The sequence below is a fragment of the Canis lupus genome, chromosome 5, assembly GCF_048164855.1.
Source record: "Canis lupus baileyi chromosome 5, mCanLup2.hap1, whole genome shotgun sequence".
Lineage (NCBI taxonomy): Eukaryota > Metazoa > Chordata > Mammalia > Carnivora > Canidae > Canis > Canis lupus.
In genome coordinates this window covers 29,497,752-29,504,709 of record NC_132842.1, presented here as the reverse complement: position 1 = coordinate 29,504,709, position 6,958 = coordinate 29,497,752, and the positions used below count along the sequence as shown (strand labels likewise).

General features: G+C 40.3%; 1 non-coding gene across 1 annotated transcript; it reads left to right on the top strand.

Annotated features, from left to right (window-relative positions):
- Positions 1-701: 701 nt before the first annotated feature.
- Positions 702-808, top strand: LOC140634577 (U6 spliceosomal RNA). The gene has a single exon (XR_012032003.1). It is a non-coding gene; the product is annotated as a U6 spliceosomal RNA (small nuclear RNA).
- The last annotated feature ends 6,150 nt before the right edge of the window (positions 809-6,958 follow it).

Sequence of the window (6,958 nt, the reverse complement as noted above, 5' to 3'; positions counted from 1 at the left end):
CTACCTGCCACTCAAGGCTTAGGTGAAACTGTTCTTTTTATGAAAGGAGGGAATTCCCCACCTCAGGAGCCCATGAGCCAACTGTGGTCCTGCTACCTGGAGCAATGGGCTGACCACAAACAGGCAATCTAAGGAACAAAAAGACAAAGACATCTTTTCAGTCAAGAAGCTGGACCTTTGCTGCTTTCATGCCTGGACCTGAAATATCTCAAATATCAATGTCCTTAAATAACATCATAAAATTTATTTTCTAACTGAGACAATGGCAGACATATAGAAGAAGCCACAAAATTGAAAAATTATGTAATTGCCAATCAGAATCTGAAACAAATGGAAAGACAGATCAAAACAATGCATAAACCACCTCTTATAATGAGCATCAAACCCAAATTCTATAATAAATGAAGAAACCCCAAGCTAAAGAATGATATACAACAAAAATTGACAGTCACAGACTAAATTTTCTCCAAATGGATTTAATTTTGTGGAATTTTAAAGTAAGCATGTCTAGGAGGAAATAATATGCTCTAAATATCACAAGAATAATAAAACAAATACGGGCAAAGGTGAAATGTAATTAAGTAGAGATTTTGTAAATAAAATACATAATTTTTTATAAAAAATATATGAGATAAATTCTAGCATGGATATAGTCAAAGAGAAAATTACAATCTGGGAGATAATAACTAAAGAAATCACTTGTGCTTGCTTTGGGAGCACATATACTAAAATTGTAATGATACAGAGAAGGTTAGCATGGCCCCTGTGCAAGGATGACATGCAAATACGTGAAGTGTTCCATATTTTATGCAGTTCTCCAGCCATCTGACACCCTCTGAGAATTAACTCCGAGGAAAGGGTATTTGTCTAAGTACATGAATAACTTAAAAAATTGTGGAAAAAAAAAGAAATCACTCAGAAAACATATAAAAATTTGGAAAATTCAGTTTAAAAATGAGGAAGACCTATTGACAGGCTCCAACATGTATCAAACAGGTGTTTCAGGAGAACAGAATGGAATGGCAAAGAAAAAATGTTTGAAGGGATAATTACTGACCATTTCCCAGAATGGAAGTAAGACAAGAGTACAAAAATAAGTAGTATATTCTAACTATAAAGAACACAATAAAACAGATCAATGATGAAAAGAACATCTTAAAATCTACTAAGAAAAAAGTGCAGTTACTAACAAAAGCATTAAAATTAGACTAGATAGCACAGATGACTAGCTAGCCACAAAAAAATCATGCACAGATTTTTATATGAGACTTGTTGGTGGTGATGTGTGTGTGTTTGTGTTCATGTGGTTATTTCTCACTGATAGAATATAAATAGATCATTATGGATCCATTGAACACTACAACTTTTAAGGAGTAACTGGGATTTTTCAAAACATTCTTTCACCTCTGTCACACAAATGCAGATATTTGACTCTTAGCTGGAACCAAAAGGTAGAAAGAACCAAGGTCCCTGAATTGCTGTATGGAGGGAAAAAAAAACTACCAAATAGCTGGGAATCCATGTTGGACTAAGACCAAGAATTAAACTTCTATTGTGTTAAATCAGTGAAACATTAGGTTTTATTTCTTATGCCACTGTCCTAATTCATATTTCTTATTTGCACAAATAGAAGCCAGAAGCCTTTCCAGAAGCTGAGAGAAAATAATTTCAACTTAGAAATTTTGCCCAATTATCATTCAAAAATAAGAGAAAAGGTCCACTTTCCATGATGTACACCCATGAAACCCTCACTATGAAGGTCATAGACACATCTCTCCTGAGTTTCCTCCTGCCCTCTTGGAAATACTTTTTAAAGAAATTTGTGATTCCATTTTCAGCCAAGATGGAGCAATTGGAATTGCCTTCCTACCCCCACCTCCTAAAACCATTTTTAAAGGTTAAAATACATGAAACAATAGTCTCAACCCAGTGCCCTTCAGGCAGTGAAGGAGAGTGATTCCTGAAAGACAAAGAAACAAAGTGAGCCTCATGATTGCTCCAGCTTTTGACCATGACAGAGCCTCCAAGCCATGGTCAGCCAACTCTCTGAGTTGAAAAGATAGATCTGAGAATCCAGAGAGACCAATGCAATTAGAGTTCAAAATGTGTTGAAAATCATATGCCCACAGGTCTAAGAAGTTCAAGAAATTTCAAGCCAAAATGAGAAGGTACTGGAGAAGAGATAGAGATGTACTGAAAGAGAACTTTGGGGACCTACAGATGAGTGCCTTGAATATTCAGCAGGTCCCAATCAGTATGCTTATGGCTGGCAGATTCTAAAGATGTCCCCTGCAAGGTCCCCATCTCCTGGATATTTAATCAAATTTAATTTAGGGACTTCAATGGGGGGGGGGGATGTTTGAAGATGTAATTAAGTTTCCAAACCAGCTGACTCTTAGACATGAGGAATATCTTGTCAGTGGGGCCTGATCTAGTCACATGAGCCTGTTAAAACTAGAGAAGTTCTTCCAATCATTCAAAGAAGCGGGAGTCAAAGAGATGTACTCCTGCTGGTCTCAAGGAAGAAAATAAATAGCTGTTTTGTAAACTGAGATGAGAGAAAGGTGGCCTAGGGAACTTCTGAGTGACCAGCAAGAAATCAGGGATGTTAGCTCAACAGCTACAAAGAAATGAATTCTACCAAAACCAGTGTGCTTGAAGGAGAACCCAAACCTCAGAGGAAGATTACAGATTAAGTTGACACATTGGTCTATATCTGGACTCCTGACCTACAGAACCTGTCAGATAATAAATGTGTGCTGTTTCAAGCTTCTACATTAATGGCAATTTGTTGTGCCACACTAGAAAAGTAATACAACATGTATATGAGGAAATTTCAAGAGAAAGAACCATATAGAAGGTTAGGAAAGAACAGTATCTGGTGCTCAGTGCTGGGAATAATGCCTATTCCCACTGGTCAGACTGGAAAAATTCATAATTGGGAAGAATAGTAAGAGTCATATCTCAGGCCCCCTGGGTGGCTCAGTGGTTGAGCATCTGTCTTTGGCTCAGGTTGTGGTCCCGGGGTCCTGGGATCCCTGTGTGGAGACTGCTTCTTTCTCTGCCTATGTCTCTGCCTGTCTCTCTGCATCTCTCATGAATAAATAAATAATACCTTTAAATAGTCGTATCTCAATAGGGGAGAATAATTAACCATAGATTAAATACTACTCCTAGCTGATAAATCTTAAAAGTGAACAAATCTTAAAAATCTAGATGATTGAACTGTTTCCAAGTAGATGCATTGTATCTCAGATAAGATTTCAAAAATATTTATTAAAATATAAAAGTATCCAGCACCCAACAAAGTAAAACCTACAATGACTGGCATCTACACAAAAATTGCCAGGCATGAAAGAAAGGAGGAAAATACAACTTATATGCAGGGAGTGGGAATAAATAAATGAAAACCAATCCAGAACTGACACAAAATTTAGAATCAGAAGACAAAGACATTAAAACAACTATATAATTGTATTCCTTTTTTTTCTTTTTGATAGCTCATAAACAGTGTTTATTGTTAGTTATCAGACAAAATGGGCCTCAAAATTAACTTCCCACATTCAGAATTACTTTCTGCCATGAGCTAAGTTTTTCAATCAATCAAATGTACCAACTGCTTGTCAAGTCACCAGTGGCCTCCATGTTGCTGAATCCACTGGCCCATTGTCTTATGTGGCCTAGCAGAGCATGTGACACAGCTGGTCACTCTGTCCTCCAGGAAATGCTTTCTTCACCTCATTTCCAGAACACCCTACTGCCTGGATTCTCCTCCTACCTCACCAGCTGCTCCTTCTGAGTGCTTTGCTGGTTCTTTCTTTCTTCCTTGACTCTCAGGGCTCCATCCTCCCAGGCCTCTCCATGGTAACAGGAGGGACTTCACTGGCTATGAGCCCCACTGCTAGATATTCCTGTCTCAGCTAAGCCACTGCTTCCTTTAGACAACTTGGATCTCCCTAGGTTGTATCAGCCATTCCTCCTGGAGGCTCACTGACCCCTGTACAAGCTCCCCATTTAGCACTGGTCACAACTGTGTGCCATTTCCAAGCCGAGGCCATAAGAAGCCCTCTGTAAACAATACTCTGCCCTCCCACTGTCCTGTTGTCCATCAAGAGGAAAGTGTGCCGAATATCTCCTGCTCCTCAACCGAGGTTCTGATGTGAGACACATGCACAAGGTCTGGGATCAACCTGAAGTCCTGGGTCAAGCCCAGCAGAGATTCCCTGAACTCTCAGCAACCCACAGACTCCTAAGGAAGGCAACCATTTGCTTGGGGGCTGTTTGTTACATAGCATCATTGCACTGACAGCTATTTATTAAAGCTCTGCTTTATAGACAGAGAAAGCAAACATAGAGGAGGAAACTGTGTCCAAGTAACAAAGCTCAGCATCCAAATCTAGGTGTTCTTGACTCAAGAGTATGCTCTTCTCAATCCACCATTGTAGTCTCAGTTAGGTGGGTGGGAAGAGATCTGAAGACATGAGGTGCCTTATTCATGGAGAATGAGGGTCCCAAAGACTTAAATGAAGCCCCAAAGGACATGCCCCACTGGGAGGAAGTGGGCTGATCTGGATGAGGAGGAGCAAAAGCCACAAACACAATGATGGAGGAGGTGTCATCCTGAACCACAATTATGAATGATCAATAGGCATTTGAGGGTCAGGAGGTAAGTGGTTTCCAATAAGGGAAGTTGTTCCAATATCTTCGTGCCCTGAATTATTTGTTCATGGGATTGTCAACATCACAGCTTCTCTTCAATCCATGTTACTCAGCTTCCTTAGGAAAATGTGTGCTCAGTCAAGTCATTCATTCACTGATTCATTCATGCATTCTTTTGACAAATGTATATTAAGCAAGTATGTGTGCTAGTCACAAGCCCTCCTCTTATACAACTTAGTATGGCACAAATAACCAAGTTGCTAAGCCAATCTGGAAAAGTGCCCTTTGCACTAAGAGCTGAAGGAAGCATAGAGACCAAGTACATAAAGAAAACTGAGGGTAAATGTTCCAGTCAGAATCATATGTGCAAAATCCCTGTTGTAGGAACGTGGTATATTCAGGGAAGTGAAAATAAAGCCAGTATGGCCAGGGTAAACTAAACGTAGCAGGGTAAACTAAACGTAGCAGGAAATGAGGAGGCCTTACTGGCTGAGGTTCTTGATCTCTTCCCACAGGTATAGGAAGCTATAGAAGATTCGAAGCAGGATGGCCATTTACCAACATTTAACTTCCTAGATGGAGAAAAGCATCATCTTCTAGGTCAGTCAACTTTGTAAGAGGTAATAAACTTGTCATTAAAAATGGGCTGTTATGATGATGTCTGATGGAGACATTGGATGAGGTAGCGCTGACACTTTCTCAACACAGGCATCCTGAGGTAATAAGTGGTTGATGTAAGCCTCTCATCCTCACATAGCTTCATAAACAAGCAAGGGTTTAAAAAGAGATCTTTTTCATGAGGAGGCAACTTGGATGGAACTCTAATTCTTTCGTCTCATGGTGGGATCGCACTGTGTATGACACAATGTCCCCGTGAGGAGGTAATTTTTGTAACTGAATCACTCACCTAGTGTTCTTTCTAGAGATGCATTTAGCTCTGTGAGAGTAGAGGGGGAAAAAAAGATATCTACTACCAGTTTCATATTGGAAATTCTGGGAAGTGCAAATTTAAACTTAGGCTTCAAGTTCTCCCTCCCTCCAAACACACCTCTGCTCTGATCCATGATTCAATCTGACAAAGTTTGGAAGGTTATACAGGAAGATAATCTCATTCTTTCCTCTAAATACCAACAACGGGACCCTTCTGGGAGTGTATCGATTTGCAGGGTAAGGTAATCACTTTTCTTAATCTTTCAGAGCAGCTATTCCAGGACATTAATTGTTCTGCCTTAAAAAAAAAAAAAAAGATTTATTTACTGATTTGAGAGAGAGTGAGAAGAGGAGGGGCAGAGGAAGAAGGAGAGAGAATCTCAAGTAGACTGTGCTGAGCATGTGGGGCTCGACCTCACAACTTTGAGATCATGATCTGAGCTAAAACCAGGAGTTGGATGCTTAACCAACTGAGCCACCCGGCACCCCTGTTCTGACATTTACATGTCTCAAAATGGTAGCATTTGACATTGACACACACTCATTTTTATTCACGGGGTCAGATTTTATACTGTTTTATACTGTTTGATGCCGCCTTGCAGCAGGATCCTCCTCTGTCAGGTGTTTGTAACACAAGAACTCTCCTTCCAGAGCACTGGTGGCATCACTACCAACACCATCTCCATCGGCACGTGAGCTTCACCTTGTAGAGAAGGCCAGGGAATTGACATTAACTTAGTCTCTGCTCCAAGCTCCGGTCTCTCCATGAACAGAGAAACAGATGCACATGCACGCATAATATCTCTAAAATTCATAATTAGATGACTAATAACGGCATGCATAAGTTGGCAATCAAGGCTTGATGCCTGGTCAAACCATCATGTCCTCACTCAGCTCTGCTGACTGATGACAGAGCCATGTTGAGGGTTTTACGCTGTTTGCCGACTCTACCCCAGACAGACTACCGCCATCTAAAGTTTCCAAATAAACTGTTGGACCCTTCTCTAAATGGATTTTTCATTTAGAAAAATTATTATTTCTTTCTTTGGCTTTGGAACTAGAATGACTTTTCCATGACTTGCTTTAAAGAGCTGGTTCAAATGAGACTTCCTCGCGGCTACAAGCATTCACGCCTATCAAGTGCTTCACACCTAAAACTGTAGTCGGAGGGTGAGAGACTGGAAAACAAATTTTGCTGACTAATAAGTAAAATCAGATCGGTGTCAGATAGCAGATGGGATCACCACGTCAGAACCTCTGCTCTCAGATCATTCATCTGAATAAACACAACAGTGGGCGGCAGGCAGCCAGTTATACAGGACTTCCAGATGGAGGAGCTCAAGAGGGAAGCTCAGTACCACGTTTGGAG